This window comes from Arvicola amphibius, chromosome 3 (genome assembly GCF_903992535.2).
Source record: "Arvicola amphibius chromosome 3, mArvAmp1.2, whole genome shotgun sequence".
Classification (NCBI taxonomy): domain Eukaryota; kingdom Metazoa; phylum Chordata; class Mammalia; order Rodentia; family Cricetidae; genus Arvicola; species Arvicola amphibius.
In genome coordinates, this window is record NC_052049.1 from 77,406,558 (window position 1) to 77,424,924 (window position 18,367).

General features: G+C 42.0%; 1 pseudogene; it reads right to left on the bottom strand.

The window, feature by feature from the left end:
• Positions 1-1,286: 1,286 nt before the first annotated feature.
• LOC119809254 lies at positions 1,287-2,651 on the bottom strand (annotated as a pseudogene).
• Positions 2,652-18,367: the final 15,716 nt, after the last annotated feature.

Here is an 18,367-nt window from a genome sequence, read left to right on the forward strand (position 1 = left end):
CCACCAAGCCTGACCACCTGCATTCCACCCCTGGAGCCGACATGGTAGAAAAGAAGAAAGCCAACTTTCAAAAGTTATTCTCCAACCTCTGCACATGTGCCATGGTGTATAGCATACATATACACAACACATTTTAAGTAGGTAGTTAATTAAGGGAGAACAGTTATCAGTTTTAGCTTTGTTATATTTGTTGGTTTGTTCATTTCATTTATATGTATATTACATGCATGCCACATGTACACAGGTGCCCACGGAGGTCAGAAAGGGCATCAGGTCCCACAGGAGCCACAGTGGTTGTGAGACACTGGATGGCTACACTGGGAACAGAATAAGTTCTACGTCCTTGATGATAAGGAAACTTATCCACTGCTACCTTTCAGCTTGCTCTCTGTGCACTTGGGCAGAGTTTCAGAATGTCCGCGATGATCTGGGAATCTCTGTATTGCATCCTCACCATCTTGCAGGTTTTTAAGTTATTTTTTGGGGTAGCACTCATGATTGCTTCCTCTCTCGAGAGGAGGCTAGAGAGAGAGGGAGAGAGAGAGCGAGGGAGAGAGGGGAGAGGGAGAGAGGGAGAGAGAGAAGGGGGAGCGGGGTATAGAGAGGGAGAGAGAGAAGAGAAAGAGGGCGACTCTCTGGTCTCTCTCTTTCTCTCTCTCCCTTTCTCTCTTTCTCTCTCTCCCTTTCTCTCTTTCTCTCTCTTTCTCTCTCTCTCTCCCTCTTTCTCTCTCTGTCTCTCTTTCTCTCTCTCTTTCTCTCTCTTTCAGAATATTGATTTAATCAGCCTTCCTTTGCTAACATTAAACATTATATGAGCATTGTAAACCAAATTAATCCCTTTGTGACCAGGCGTGTGATAAAACTACCAATTATAAAATTGGTATATAGGACCTTTGCCTATTTGTTTTTCTGGCCCCTTCCAGTCTCTGGCTGTTACTTTTCCTTTCTTGGTTACTCTTAATTTATTCTAATTCCTGTGAAAGAGGAAGCAAAAGTACCAAACCACAGTATTGTGAGATTTGAAAAATGGGCCAAGAGGAAATAAGCCAAGCTCTGAGGACCCTCCAACTCCAGTGGTCTCTGCCCTTGGAAGAGCTCCTTTTCAGGTCCCCAGCAGAGAAACCAAACACATGGATCTAAAGACAAGTGAGGGCCTGGATAGTAAATATGGGCTTGTGACCACCCCTAGCCACACCCAACCTCAGGACTTCCAAGACTCCTGAGTACATGACCCCTGTGGGTGGCTCCCAGGTACCTCTATCTTGATTGGAGACCCCCAGTTTCCCTCACCTCATCTGGAACAGTATGAGGGATACAACAGAGACCAAAGACAGAGTGACCAGCCCCAGAAGAGTGAACACTGACAAACCAACTGCAAAGTTGGTGACATTTGCTCTTGGGAAAGAGAGGTAGGGCGTGGAACAAGGATGGCAGCTGGAAGGTGAAGGGCAGCCCGGTCTCTCAGTAGCGGTATGATAAGGCTTGAAGGGGCCATCACTAGACATGCCCAGATACTGGGTCTGCTTCTCAGTCAGCTTGCCGAAGTAAGTAGGATACCCCAGTGGCATATTTATCTGGGTGGGTCCACAGTGAAGGAGTTGTTCATCACAAAGCTAGGACGGCCCATGGCACAACCTAGGTAAACCAGTCCACCTTTAGGCATCAGGATAATTTGATACCCATTCCTTAGCCAGTAGTGGTCCACCTGGGGCTTGATGTTCACCTTCTCCACAGCATTCTCACTGAACAACTTCACATTGAAGTATGCAATGTTACATACAATGGCATCCTCCTTCTCTTCAAGTACCAGCCAAGGATGCTACCAACACGAATGTGGTAGTGACAAAGATGCTGCCCTCCTTACAGGCCTTGTCCCCTTATAGCCCTCCATGGCAGCTTGCAGTAGTACATTGATGGGTTCAATCTCAGTGAAACCCCTCAGGGCCTGGGTGCAGTCCTTGCCTACTTCATCAGAGCCTGTTCCCACTACCCCCTTGCCTGAAATGATCACATCTATGACCTATTTGATGCCATCTGTGAGGGACTCCCAGCAGTCATAGAGGTTGCCAAACTTGCTGTTAGTGACAGAATCATTGATGTTGATGGCAGGTACCTTCATTAGCCCGCTGGTCATCATCGTGTAGAGGTTGTGGACCCCAGTCATGGTCTCCTTGGAGATGCCTCGGATGCCTGACAGAATCTGTGGGTATTTGGGTGTGGGGAAATTCTAATTTTCTACTAATGTAAATGTGGGAAAATAAATAAACAAAGGACTTTATTATATTTTTCTTTCATTTGGGTATTTAGTTAGGTCACCATCATCATCCAGAATCATATTGAGGGGTCCATCCTTGAAGTGGGATGTCTGCTGAATGGACCATGGGTACTCCTCATCTGTCTCACCCTCCAGGCATACACTGAAATGCTGGCCTCTAGTCCTAAGGAGAGAAGAAGTTGCACCAGGACCACTGCAGCTCAGCACCCAGGGCCACGGGTCTCAGTGAGGACAGCTGTCTCTACAGTCATGTGTAGGCAGCCAACCTATGCGAGCATAGCAAACCTGGCTTCTCATTCTTGACTTTGTCCAGGGCCTTTTGTCCCCAGGCAGCCAGCCTGATGTCTTCCATTTTGTATGGCAGTTTACCGAACATGCTGGAGGCACTTCCGCTGTGACTGAAGAACTCAGTCAAGGGGGCTGGATAGCGTGGAGCAGGGGTCTGGATTGTTCCTTTATTGCTGCTATTGAGACATGTTACTGACTTTTGTACGTTGATCTTGCAATCAACACGGAACTGTCATTACTTCTAAGAACTTGCTGCTTCCTTCTGCTCATCAGTGACCATGACACCCATAGATGACAGTCCTGACTATTCTCTTTCTCTCTGATATGTTATGGTGAACTAAGCTTTTAACATGATATCAAATCTCATGGCAGGAAATATTTTTATATTGTTCATAACAGTAAAGCAAATAAATGATGCTTGAGTTTTTCCAGGTAAAAAGCAAATGTTTCCCACATCAGAGAAGTTCTTTTCTGGGCAGGAATGTGGCTTAATGGTCGCTTACTAACTCAGGCAAGGCCATTGGTTCAATCCCCAGATAAAGTTGTTTAGGGTTCCAATGTGCCAGTGGGACACAACTGGGGAGGGGGCTGTACACTTCTTTATGTTCTAATTTTCCACTAATGTACATGTGGGAAATAAATAAACAAAGGACTTTATTATATTTTTCTTTCATTTAAAAAAAATAACATTGGGATTTTTCTGAAGCAGAATTATCCTTTGGCATTCTAAAGAATTAACTATAATTGGTCATGATACATTAGATTCTTAATCCACTTTCCACTCTCTGCTCTGTAAACCTAATACACAGTAGGATTCCTGCATCCACTCTCACAAATCAGACTAGTCTGTAACGAGCTGTTGATGCACTTTCTCTTATCAAGGCTCGATGAAGATTATATTGACATCATAAATTGAGGCTCACTGCCTGGCTTATCTTTCTTCAAGGGAGGAGGTAATAAAACTGAAGCTTCCAATCAGCAAAACAGAGAAATTTTTAAAATAATGTTTATCAAAATTAGAACTGGTTCCTTAAAAAGTTAAGGAAGATAAGGCTCTGGGGATGACTCCATGAGAGAATGCCTGCCCAGCGTGCATTTATGATGTCCTGGGTTCGATCCCCAGCACCAAAGAAGAAGAAAAAACAGAAATCAGTTCCTAACAGTTTCCTGACCCAGAGTACTAAAAAAAAAAATGAATAAGTGGAAGTCTTAACTGAAATGAAAACTTCATTAAAAATATAAAAGTAATGGATTGTATACACTGTGGGCCCCACAACCACTAGAAGAGCCCCTTCATTCTTCTAACTTGTTTTATTATGCTTTAACAAGTGTGCAGGTCATCAAACACCTTAACCCACTCAGTCACCTCAATCACTCTTAAATGTCACTATGGACATTAAATCACCTACCGTGGTGAACCTGTGTAACCATGGATTTAGTGCCACGTATTAGTTGTATTTCTGTAGTAAGTCTCTTGGCCTCTCTGAGTTTCTGGTCGGTTCTTAAAGAACAGAATGAAAATCTTATCATTTACTTCTCTGCCTAGTCTAAAGAACAAATGAAATAAAGCAAACTTAAATTCTTTTAAAAACTAGGACTGACAACCAACCTCAGCAAGCCACAAATGAGAGCCATGATCCTGGCACCCAGTGTCAAGCTCAGCAGAACCACAAAGCCACCTTAACTGGAGGCAAGGAAGTATAGATGAGGCTAGACCACAAGTGCCCAGTCCAGAGCCCCTTTCACCCTCAGTCCCTTCTGTCTGCAAGGTAACCGAAGGTATATATATACATGAGGCTAGACCCTAAGAGCCCAGTCCCCAGCCCCCCTCACCCCTCAGTCCCTTCTGTCTGTAAGGCACCTAGAAGTATTCTGAACTTCATGCTCTACACAGAAAAGCTGGGAAGCCCACGTCCAGTGACACCACCTTCAGCCGCTGCTCATCCCATTGCAGTCCCACTACTTGTTCCTGGGTCTCCCACCCTCTTGCCAGTCTTCCTCTCAGGACTGTGTAGCAGGGCACAAGTGCTCACCCCACTTCAGTAGGTAAGGGAAGCTTTCCATTCCACCTCCTGTCTTTGATGAGGTAGGAAGGGAAATGCCGATGTCTTCCCTCCTCTGTGAATGAAGACTTAGCCCTCCCTTCCCTGGAGCAAAGAGGAACATGTTTTTCTGGTTATGGATCTAAGGAACGCCGGAAAACACAGGGTGAAAGAGCAAGAGGGAGAAAGGCTTGCCCAGACTAGAATGCTCTGCAAGAGTTGGGGACAAGATCTGAGAGTCTAGAAAGGGGAGGGTGCCAGGCTCTGCTCCCCACATTTACCTAGCAATCGGTAAGACTTGAGGTACATGGGTCAGCTAAGCTGCAATGACCGGGGCACTGGGTTTCTGGCTTTACCAAATACTTCAGTTTTTTTGGTATGCTAAATGTGTGTACTGAATGTGTCATGGAAACTGCCAGGAGCCGTCAAACCAGGCAGAATGGTGCAGATTCAGACACTGGGCAGATTGGCAGTCACCGGGTAGAGAGATGACTCAGAACACGATAAGGGCAGAACCTTGGTGCAGGCAGAATGTATGACTGGGATGGGGCTTCAGATCTGTCAAAACATTTACAGCAGCCCAGGAGATTGGCAGCTGGGAGTCACAATGAGGTGGGTCATGGCCAAGAAAAGTGATGTCTCTGGCAAGTTTGAGCTTGGAGCTTGAGAAATGGTTCCACCAATAAAGAACTTGACAGGAAAGCATGAAGACATGAGTTTGGTCTTCAGAATCCTAGTAAACAAGGGTGAGTTTGTGGCTCCTGCTTGTAATCCCAGTATGGAGAAGCCAGAGACAGATGGATCCTGGGGACCCTGGCCAGCCAGTCCGGCCTAATAGAAGAGCTACAGGCCAATGAGAGACCCTGTCTCAAAACAGCAAGGTGGATAGCTCCTTGGGAACATGCATGATTCCTTTTATATGTACAAACACATATGTGCACACATCATTAACAAATACAGAGACACCAAAAGCAAAAAAAAAAAAAAAAAAAAAAAAAAAAAAAAAAAAAACCAAGAAAACAAACCTGTTATGAAAAACAAAAAAGCAAGAAAACCAAACCTGTTACAACATAGTAGATTACTGGCCTGGTGTGCTGGTTGGTCTTGTGTAAATGTGACACACAATTTCGAGATACCTAAAAGGAAGGAAACTTACTTTAGAAGATGCCTCCATAAGATCCTGATGTAAGGCATTTTCTTAATTAGTGATTGATGGGGGAGGGTCCAGTCTATAGTGGGTAGTGCCGTCCCTGGGCTTATCGTCCTGGGTTCTATAAGAAAGCAGGCTAAGCAAGCCATAGGAACAAACCAGTAAGCAGCACCAGTAAGAACCAGTAAGCAGCACTGGTAAGAAGCTGGCCTGTGCATCAGCTTTTGTCTCCAGGTTCCTGCCCTGTTAGAGCTCCTGTCCTGACTTCCTTCAGTATTGTACCTCCATGTGGACGTGTAAGCCAGGTGAACCCTTTCTTCCACAAGTTGCTTTGGTCCTGGTGTTTCATCACAGCCATGAAAACCCTGACTAAGACACATGGGCTTTAGATCTAGATGAAGGTAAGTGCTGGAGAAAAGGCCTGGCCAGGTTACCAGGGCTAGACTCTAGAGCCATCCTTCCTGCCCTCCCTTGATGTAGTGAATCTCAGAAAAAACTGCAAGGAGTAAGCAAAGACTTTCTCCTCTTTGATTTGCACTTCAAATGGTTCAGTGTGGTGGTCAATTTTATTTGTCAATTTGACAAAATCTAGAATCACCCGGGAAGACAATCTTAATGACAGACCTTCTGGATCAGGTTGGTCTGTGGGGGATCATCTTGATTCTGCTCATTGATGTGGGCCTAAAAGCGGGCAGCATCTTTCCGTTGGTTTGGGTCCTGGAATATACAAAGGGGAATGTGGGCTGAGCGCAAGCAAGTGCACATTCTCTGCTCTTGACTGTGGATGTGACAAGCTGCTTCATGTCCCTGCCTTGCCTTCTCTGCAATTATGGACTGTATCCTAGAGCTCTGGGCCAACTAAGCCCCTTCTCCCTTACAGTTGCCTTTGTCAGGGTACTTTATCAGAGGAACAGGAAAGAAAACTAATGCCCACAGAGAAGACATCGACTGTTTGCTTAGGACCCAACGGCCATGCTCTCAGGACACAGAACAGCATACTAACATGCTTTTGCACAACCTATGCACAAGTTCCAGGTGCAGAAATTACAAGCCAACGCCCATGCTACCCTGCCTTCCAATGACTCGGTGCCAAAGGTCACCAATTCCTTTAAAATATTCTTCTCAACCTCCAGTCCGCTTGCTTCCGATTCAGCTTGGGCTTCCTCAGACAGCCCCTGAACTTGTCCCATTCCAATCCACTCCCCTGGACAATGGTGATTTTTATAAACACAGAGTGACTGTCATTCCCCTGGAGTACTCTTTGGTGACCACCTCCACTTTCCTCAGTATATAAAGATCTGTAAACCAGTCCCTGCCCTGTCTGACCTGTAGCCTAATGTCTATTACCCTGGAACCAATAGGCTTGACTTGAATTTTTAAAGGGTACAAGAAAAACAGAGAAGATTAGCTATATATCACCTTCAGAGTTTAAATTATTTACTGACTTACTAGAAAAAGGTTGCTAAGGTTTAAAGGGCCCAATAATGTCCCTTTCCCATTTCAGGGCCAGGAGTCCTCGTCAGTCAATTGTCCTGCCCAAAGCCTGTGATACTATGTCACACTTCTAGATACCTTTCCAGGAATACCCAACCCAAAGGGCCCAAATCTTCCCCTGGACCACAGTGTTGGAAGCCAGATTTTCTAATTTTGCTTTCTGGTATTTCCTGTGTCTTACAAATTTGATTGCAGAAGAAGGAAGAGAGGAACGCAAGACAGAAGAGGAAGGGGATGAGAAGGAAAGAGGGAAGGTGGGAAGAAAAAGAAAGAAGAATGGGGTTTAATGATTTGAGAACTCTGTCTTTTTTCAAAGATTCCTCTAATATGTATGAAATGTTTGGGTGCATGTATGTCTGTGCTCATGCTAGTAACTGAAAATCAAGCTGTGATCTTTTTAGTAAGTACTGGTACAAGAACATTGCACTGAACATTATTAACGTTTGCTCGCTGGGTAATATTTACCACCATGAGAGATGTTGGCACCTCTCACAGCCCCTTCTGGGACCACACTGAAATTCTTTTTCTGTCCTATGTGAACCAAAAGCTGATCCAAAAATTGACTAAGCATTGTAGAGTAGTCCAGCAAGGACTGAAGACTGAAACAGAGATTCTCTGCCTAGGACTGGTCTGACTGATAGTTACCCGGCCTCTCTCAGCATCACTGACTTGTTTGGAAATGGGATAGAAACCATCAAGTGTCAGGAGGGCATGCAATTCTCCCCATTATTCCCCCAGCATTTAACAGCGTGGGTGATAACCTCCTACCCATTATCCAGTCGCATGCCCTCTACTCCCCTGAAGGTTCTTCCGGCCTTAAAACTGCCTGGCAGAGATCTGTGGCAGAGCTCTGGCTCCCTGAGAACTGGCTGGGAGCAAACTTGTTCCTCCACATGTAATCTTCCAACTGCGGGAAAACATGAGCAGTGTGAACTACAGACCTGAGTGCTCAGCGGGCAGGTGGCAGAATTCTATGTTCTTCATAGGAAGAGGGAATTCACTCACTAGCCTTCTGACTGTCCAGTCTTATGTTGGGACTAGGGGAAGATTATGACCTGACAGCAGTCGGAGGAGGAACTTGTCTACTGGGAAGTGACCTCACATCTTTCTCACCGGTCAGCGCACCTTGCAAGACTGACTAGCAGGCCCACACCTTGACCAGGACTCTTCAGCTCCACTTGCCTCTTACCCTTCTCTGCTTTTCTCTACTGCTTGACTCTTTAACTGTCCCACTGAGGATGGGTGATTGGGCCTAGCTTGTCATAACTGCCAGAGCCCAGACCATAGCCCTGCTAACAATAGCACAGTGCCTAAAAATTCAGTGATGCTGCAGACTTTGATGTCACAGAGGTCAGCTGGGCTACAGAACAAGATCTTGACTCAAAACTACAGACAAAAAAAGGATAAACAATCTAAGTAGAGAGAAGTATTGTAGAAGAGGTGGTGTCTGAGGGGAACCTGAAGGGAGGAGTAATTGTGGCCATTGCAGTCAGGAAGTTCATTCCAAGAGACACAGATGAGTCCATCTGCCTAAAATGGCAGAGGGAGACAAGAGAGGAAGGTCTGCAGCACAGAAGATGTGGAGAGAGACTGGAAGTCATTGACTGGTGGAAGACAAATTGGCGGACTGCTAGGACACTCAGAGTGCTATGGCGCTCTAATGACAAAGCCAAGGGCACCGGGTTCCTGAACAACAGTTACATGAAAAACAGATGGGTCATGGTAAATAACTGGCTTATAGAGGAGGGAATGACCTCTAAAAAGGATGCCAGCATTTCCAGTCTTTGAGTCTTCTATATTTGATGGGACGCTGCACTTTAGCCCCTCATCTAGAGTGAGCCTGGTCCCCTCAAGCATTTGAAAAACGGAGCTTAATTGGTAGATCACCTGCCCAGCATGTGCCAAGCCATGGTTATTACTCCCAGGACTGAATAAACTGAGCATGACGATCCCAGTACTTGGAAAGTGAAGGCAGGAGCGTGAAAAGTTCAAGTCAGAGCAAGGAGTTCAATATCCAAAACCCACAGTGGAAGGAAAGAACCAAGGGAAAATGTCTTCTGACCTTCATGAGTATGCATGGCACATGTGTGCCCCACCCTAACACACACATAAAGTTTATAAATAAATAAATAACTATTGGACTAGAGAGATGACTCAAAAATTAAGCATACTTGCTGTTCTTCCAGAGAACCTGGGTTCCCGTCACTGATAACTAACTGCCTATAGCTCCAGCTCTAGGGAATCTGATGCCCTCTTCTGGCCTCCAAGGGCAGGCTATGCCAGCCAGAAGAACAGGAAGATAGGCCACTGCCTGCAGAGCTATCTCACTCCCTTAGCTCCCATTGACAGGATCATCCAGCATCCCTCCACCCTCAAACCCCCTCTGCCTTATCCCACCCCCAACTCAGGTGGACATCACTTTTTCAAGTGCAGGCCACACCAGCTAGAAGAATAGGGGGTGAATGTACTGAGGAGCGGCGGGCTGCATCCCGCCACTCAGCTCCTGGCCGCCCGGCTAGCTTTACCCGGAAATAACAACACACAAATTGTATTCTTTTAAACACTGCTTGGCCCATTAGTTCCAGCCTCTTATTAGCTAATTCTCACATCTCTTGCTTTAACCCATATCTAATAATCTATGTAACACCATGAGTGGTGTCTTACCCGGAAAGATTCAGCATGTCTGACCTGGTGGCTGGCTTCATGGCAAACGGTTGCAGAGGCAGGGCAATTGTCTGAGCCATCTACCTCACTTCCTTCTTCCTGTTCTGTCTACTACACCCACCTATGTTCTAACCTATGAGGCCAAGCAGTTTCTTTATTAATTAACCAATGAAATCATCAGATACATAGAAGACACACCTACATCAGGTGAATGCAGGCAGAGACTCCCTGCTGGACCAGACACCATGTCTGCCACCAGAAGTCCAGGCCCCAACTTGAATAGAGAACCCTTGCTCAACCACAGACCACACAAATCCAAAGACCAGAGAGAAAAGAGAAACCAAGGAATAAAACACCCATCCAACAAAGGCAAACTCAGAAATCAGCACCCAGACCTGTAATCATCTCAAACCCAGATCCCTAGATGTCAGAGAAAGAATGCAATCAACAATAGCAAAGGCAAATATGTTACCCCAAAGCCCAGCTATCCTACCACAACAAGAACTGAATGTTCAAACACAGCTGAAGCATAAGAAAATGACCTTTAATATCTACTTTTGGGGTGGTGGCGGCGCATGCCTTTAATCCCAGCACTCAGGAGGCAGAGACAGGCGGATCTCAGTGAGTTCACGGAGAAACACTGTTTTGAAAAATAAGGGGGGGGGGAGAATGTAGTATGGAAAAATGACTAGGTATTTTTGGTATGGTACAACCAAATTAGATGGTAGAAGAGGGGTTAGTTTGCATGAAGTATTTAAACTATTTTCAACAACCATACAGGTTAGAGAAGTACTACTCTGTAAGTATAATTGTGTTGGGAGCAGAGAGACCCCAGATCCTGAATTTCTTGTAATCCCCTGATCTGAGTGCCTACAGCTGCTCTGAGCACGAGACCTTCAGGAGTTCCTGATGGCAAGAGAGTGGTTTCTGGTGGGTTTGGCTGGGGCGTGGCTATCTCTATATAATCTGCTCCTGAACACAATAAAGGGGGCATTCTTGGGGAATTCAAGGATGACCCGTGTTGCTGTCTCTCTGTCTGTGTGTGTTTGTGTATTTTAACCTCCTGCCCCTTGCCTGAATCTCGTGAACTGGGTTCAAGCGCACTGAGTGCAGACATGGGGGCACGGTGCGCGGCAATTGGAGGTACCAATTTTATATTTTTTGAGAATTGTATACATGAGTGCTGTATTTTTATAAGTTCCATACTATACTCTCTAACCTCAAACTTCTTTTGTGTCCCTTCCACTATCTCTTGAATTCATTATTTCTTTTTCTTTAATTGCTATTGTGACTTACATATGTATGTATATATGTATTTAATTATATATATATATAATTAAAATCTTCTGAGTTCATAAAAATCTACTTTTGAATATGAAAGAAGTCTTTAAATAAAAAGTGAGTAAATCCCTTTTAGAAAGTGAGAAAATTATAGAAAAATAATAAATCCCTTCAAGAAAGCCACAGGAAAAAATAAACAGTTGAAGGAAACCAATAAAACTGTTCAAGATCTGAAAATGAAAATGGAAGCAATAAAGAAAACACAAACTAAGGAAATCCTAGAAATGGAAAATCTAGGTAAGTGAACAGGAACTGCAAACACAAGCATCATCAACAGAATACAACAGATAAAAGAAAGAATCTCAGACATGTAAGATATGATAGAAGAAATAGATACATTGGTCAAAGAAAATGTTAAATCTAAAAAATTCCTGACTCTAAACATCCAGGAAATCTGGGATACTATGAATAGACCAAACCTAAGAATAATAGATTTAGATGAAGGAGAATTCCAGCTTGAAGACCCAGAAAATATTTTCAACAAAATCATAGAAGAAAATTTTCCTAACCAAAAGAAGAATATACACATAACAGTACAAGAAATATACAGAATACCAAATAGATTGGACCAGAAAAGAAAGACCCTTCACCACATAATAATTAAAACACTAAAGACACAGAACAAAGGGAGAATATTAAAAAGCTGCAAAGAGAAAAAGGCCAAGTAATATAAAAAGGCAGACCTATTAGAATTACACCCAACTTCTCAATAGAAACTCTAAAAGCTAGAAGAGCCTGGACAGATGTCCTGCAGACTCTTAGAGAACAAAGATGCTGACCCAGATTACTATAACCCCCCCCAAAAAAAATTCAACTGCCGTACATTGGAGAAAACAAGATATTCCAAGATAAAGTCAAATTCAAACCATATCTATCTATAAATCCAGGCCTATATAGATACTAGAAAGAAAACTCTAACCCAGGAAGGTGAACTACACCCATGAAAACACAAATAATCTTATTCCAGCAAAACCGAAAGAAGGGAAGTACACACACATACACACACCATTACCACCACCAACAACAAAAAATATAATAGGAATTAACTGTCATTGGTCATTGATATCTCTCAATATCACTGGACTCAATTCTCCAATAAAAAGATACAGACTAATAGAATGGAATCTAAAACAGGATCCATCCTTTGCTGCATACAAGAAACACACCTCAACATCAAAGACAGATATTTCCTCAGAGTAAAAGGTTGGAAAAAGATTTTCCAAGCAAATGGACCTAAAAAGCAAGCTGGTGTAGCCATTCTAATATCTAACAAAATAGACTTCAAACAACAATTAATCAAAGGAGACAAGAAAGAACACGTCATACTCATCAAATGAAAAATCTACCATGATGACATTCAATTCTTAACGCATATGCCCCAAATTCAAGGGCACCCACATTTATAAAAGAAATATTAATAAAGCTTAAATCACATAATACCATCACACATTGATATTAGGAAACTTCAGTACTATACTCTCACCAACATACAGGTCATCCAGATAAAAACTAAACAGAGAAATAATGGAGCTACCAAACATTATAAACCAAATGGACCTAATAGGTATTTGGCAAATAAAACATTTCACTCAAACACAAAAGAATATTCCTTCTTCTCAGCACCTCTGGGAACTTCTCCAAAACTTGCCACATACTCAGTCACTAAGCAAGTCTCAACAGATAAAAGAAAATAAAATAATTCCTGAATCCTATCTGACCTCCATGGATTAAAGTTGGATTTCAACAACAGCAGAAACAACACAAAGCCTACAAACTCATGGAACTGAACAACTCTCTATGAATTACTACTGAATCAAGAAAGAAAGAAAAAAATTAAAGACTTCCTAAAATTCAATGAAAATGAATACACAGCATACCCAAATTCATGGACACATTGAAAGCAGTGCTATCAGGAAAGTTAATGGCACTAAGTGCCTTCATAAAGCATTTAGAGAAATCTCATAATAGCAATTTAACAGGACATCTGAAAGCTCTAGAACAAAAAGAAGCAAGCTCACTCAAAAGGAGTAGATAGGAGGAAATAAACTGAAAGCTGAAATCAATAAAATGGAAACAAAGAAAATATACAAAGAATCAATGAATGAATCAAAGAGCTGATTATTTGAGAAAATCAAGAAGATAGACAAACCCTTTTTCAAACTACCTAAAACACTGAAAGAGCATATCCAAATGAACAAAATCAGAAACAAAAATGGGGATATAATAACAGACACTGAAGAAATCCAAAGAATCATTAGGTCATACTTTAAAAACCTGTACGCCACAAAATTGGAAAATTTAAAAGAAATGAATAATTTTCTTGCTAGATACCACTTATCAAAGTTAAATCAAAATCAGACAATTTAAATAGACCTATAACCCCTAAGAAAATAGAAGTCATTCAAAGTCTCCCAACCAGAAAAAATAAAAAGCTCCAAGCCAAATGGTTTTGGTGCAGAATTCAGCAAGACATTCAAAGAAGAAATCTGCCTCAAATCATTCTACAAAACAGAAACAGAAGGAACATGGCCAAATTCATTTTATGAGACCACAATCACCATGACACCCAAAGCTACACAAATATTCAACAAACAAAGAGAATTACGGACCAGTTTCCCTCATGAACGTAGATGCAAAAATACTCAATTATTTATTCTCAAACAGAATTTAAGAACACATCAAAAGATTATCCACCATGATCAAGTAGGCTTCATTCCAGAGATGCGAGGATGGTTCAACATAAAAAAAAAATCAGACAATGTAATCCACCATCACATAAACAAACTGAAAGAAAAAAGATAATCATCTCACTAAATGCTGAAAACATTTTTGACAAAATCCAATGCCCCTTCCTAATAACTGTTTTAAACAGATTAGGGATGAAAGAGACATAACCTAAACATAATAAAGGCAATCCAATAGCCAACATCAAATTAAATAGGAAGAAACTCAAATTCCACTAAAATCAGGAACAAGACAAGGCTGTCCACGTCCATTCTCTCTGTATCTATTCAATTATCCTGGCCAGTGGGATGCGAACGAGTGATCCCTGATAAACCTAGGGGAGAGGAATGGAAGAGCAAGAGTCACGAGAAATAACGGCAAGAAAGTATTTCTGATCAAACCGTCATTTATTATTTCCTCAGAAACTGTTATATAGCAAATGGGCAAGGTGGAAGGGGAGGGAAGATGTGTCAGGTCTGCTGGAATTCAGGCCTGGAGACATCCCTAGCTGATAAGTAAATACTGAGGGTCTGTGATTGTTGACTAACAAAAGAAAATGCTAATGTTTTCTCAAAGCCTGGTGCCTGCAGGTCTCACAAGGCTAATGTCCTTGGTCCAGAACTTGCCTGCAAAGGTGAATATCTTACTTGTGAACTTAAGATGGCTGTAAACAAAATGCAGATCTCAAAATACAGGTCTTTGCTTCTGGCATTCAATATACTGGAGGTTCTAGCTAGAGCAATAAGACAACTAAAGGAGATCAAGGGGATATAAATTGAAAGGAAGAAATCAAAGGATCACTTTTTGCAGATGATATGATAGTATACATAAGCGACCCCAAAAATTCTACCAGGGAACTCCAATAGCTGATAAACCCTTTCAGTGAAGTGGCTGGATACAAGATTAACTAAAAAATAATCAGTAGAACCCAGACTCAGAGAGACAAACATAATATGTACTCACTCATAAGTGGCTTTTAGACATAAAACAAAGAAAAATCAGCCTACAGTTCATAGCCCCAGAGAATCTAGGCAACAAAGAGGACTCTAAGAGAGACATACATGGATCTAATTTGCATGGGAAGTAGAAAAAGGCAAGATCTTCTGAGTAAACTGGGAGCATAACGACCTTGGGGGAGGGTTGAAGGGGGAGGAGAGAGGCAGAGGCAGGGAGGGGAGCAGAGAAAAATACATAGCTTAATAAAAACAATTTTTACAAAATTAGTAACCCTTCTATATACAAATGACAAATGGGATGAGAAAGAAATGGGGAAACAACACCCTTTACAATAGCCACAAATAATAAATATCTTGCAGTAACTCTAACCAAGCAAGTGAAAGACTCATATGACAAAACTTCAAGTCTTTGAAGAAAAATTGAAGCAGATATCAGAAGATGGAAACATCTCCATACTCTTGGATACATAGGATTAACTTGTATCACCAAAATTGGCCATCACTAAAAGCAATCTACAGATTCAATGCAATCCCTATCAAAATTCCAACATAATTTCTTTACAGACCTTGAAAGGACAATGGAAAAGCAAAAAAAAAAAAAAAAAAAAAAAAAAAAAAAAACAACAAAAAAAAACAGGGTAACTAAACAATCCTGTACAATAAAGGAACTTCCAGGGGTGTCACCATCCCTGATTTCAATTTCTACTACAGAACTATAGCAATAAAAACCCATGGTATTGGCATAAAAACAAACAGGTTAGTCAGTGAAATTGAATCAAAGACCCCAGCATAAATCCACTCACCTATAGACATCTGATTTTTGATAAAGAAGCCAAAATTATACACTGAAAGAAAGCCTCTTCAACAAATGGTGCTGGTATAACTGGATGTCAACATGTAAAAGTATGCAAATAGATCTATATCTATTCCCATGCATAAAACTCAAGGCCAAGTGGATCAAAAATCTCAACATAAAGCCACATACACTGAACCCGATGGAGGAGACAGTGGGGAATAGCCTTGAATGCACTGGCACAGGAGACAGCTTCCTGAACACAAAACCAATACAGCACAAACATTAAGATTAACAACTATTAAATGGGACCTTCTGAAACTGAAAAGTTTCTGTAAGGCAAAGGACACTGTCAATAGAACAAAAGCAGAATAAGAAAGGATCTTTTTCACCAACTCCACTCCTGGCAGGGAAAATATCCAAAATATATAAAGAGCTCAAGAAAGTAGACATGAACAAACAAAATAATTCAATTTTAAAATGGGGGTACAAATCTAAACAGAAAATTCTCAAAAGAGAAATCTCAAATGGCTGAGAAACACTTAAAGAAATGTTCAACATCCTCAGCCATCAGGGAAATGTAAATCAAAACTACTTTGAGATTCCATCTTATACCTGTCAAAATGACCAAGATCAAAAGACACAAGTGACAGCTCATGCTGGCAGAGATGTGGAACAAGGGGAATTCTCCTCCTCTGCTGGTGGGAGTGAAAACTTGTACACCTACTTTGGAAATCAATATGGCAGTTTCTCAGAAAATTGAGACTCAGTCTACCTCAAGAACCCACTATAACACTCTTGGGGCATATCATATACACAAAGAACACTCCATCCTACCACAAGGACAGTTGTTCAACTATGTTCGTAGCAGCTTTATTCATAATAGCCAGAAAGTTGGAACAACCTAAATGTCCCTCAACTGAAGAATGGATAAAGAAAATGTGGTACATTTACACAATGGAGTATTACTTGGGTGTTAAAAAAATGATAGCATGAAATTTGCAGGAAAATGGATAGTGATAAAAAAAATCATCCTGGGTGATGTAACCCAGATCCAGAAACACAAACTCATAGTATACACTCACTTATAAGTGAATATTAAATAGCTGTAAGGTAACAGATAATCATGCTACAAACCACAGACCCAGAGAGGCTAAGTAATAAGAAATCTTCAAGGTGGAATGCTTGAATCTTCCTGAGAAGGGAAAATAGAGGAGATTTCAAGGATGGACTGGGGACATGAGAGCATGGAAATAGGAGGCATCAAATGGGTTTGGAGTGATGGAGGGAGCGAGTACTGAGAGAGAGAACAGGGACTTGGGGGAATTTGGAGGGCAATGTGGAAACCCAGTGCAGTGGAAACTCCATGGAGTGTATGAGGTTGACCCTAGCAGGACTCCTAGTATGGGGGCTGTGAAGCCTGAACCAGCCATCTTCTACAACCAGCAAGGCTTTCAGTGATGGGACTGGAATACCAACCCAGACACAAAACTTTCAGCCTACAGTTTGTCCCGCTTGCAAGATACATTAGGGGAATGGTGGCTCAGAGCTTGTGGGAGTGGTTGACTAATGACCGGTCTAACCTGAGGCTCATGCCACGGCAGGGAGCCCATGCCAGACTCTGCTTGGACGGCCAAAAACCAGAAGCTAGAATCAAATATGACTGGGGAAGAAGAGGAGGAGAAAGAGAAGGAGGAGGAAAAAGTCAATGAAATGATTCTTATTGATGTTCTGCTATACTCATAGACCAGAGCCTAGCCCAGTCATCATCAGGAGGCTTTATCTGGCAACACATGGGAGCAGATGCAGAGACCCACAGAAAAACATTAAACAGAGCTTGTAGAGCCATGGCAAAAGAGTGTGAGGAAGGATTGTAGGAGCCACAGGGTCAAGAACACCATAAAAACACAGTCCACAGAATCAACAGGGCTCATAGGGGCTCAAAGAGGCTGAAACAACAATCACCAAACCTGTATGGGTGTAACCTAGGTCCTTTACATATATGCTATGGTTGTGTAGCTTGCAGTTCTTATGGTGCTCCTATTAGTAGGAGTGGGGTTGTCTCTTTCATCTAGTCTTGGAGTCCTTTTCCTCCTGCTGGGTTGCCTTGTCCAGTCTTGATGTGAGGGTTTGTGCATGTCATACTGTAATTTGCTATTCCATGTTCAGCTGATATCTCTGGGAGGCCTGCTCTTTTCTAAGGTGAACGGAGGAGGAGTAGATTGGGGGAGGTGGGAGCAGGAGTTGGGAGAGTAAGTGGAGGGAGTGGAAATTCTCATCAGGATGTAATGTATGAAAGAAGAATAAATAAAAAATAAAAATATTTTTATTTTTTAATAAAATAATTTATTTTTATAAAAAGAATGCTAATTAAAAAGTAAAATGTCCTTGGTTAGGATTTAAAAAGTAAGTCATTTCAAGATTTTTTTTTTAAAGATTTATTTATTTATCATGTATACAGTGTTCAGCCTCCATGTATGCCTGCAGGCCAGAAGAGGGCACCAGATCTCATTACAGATGGTTGCGAGCCACCACGTGGTTGCTGGGAATTGAACTCAGGACCTCCGGAAGAACAGTCAATGTTCTTAACCTCTGAGCCATCTCTCCAGCCCCAAGATTTTTTTTTAAATGAAAAATAAT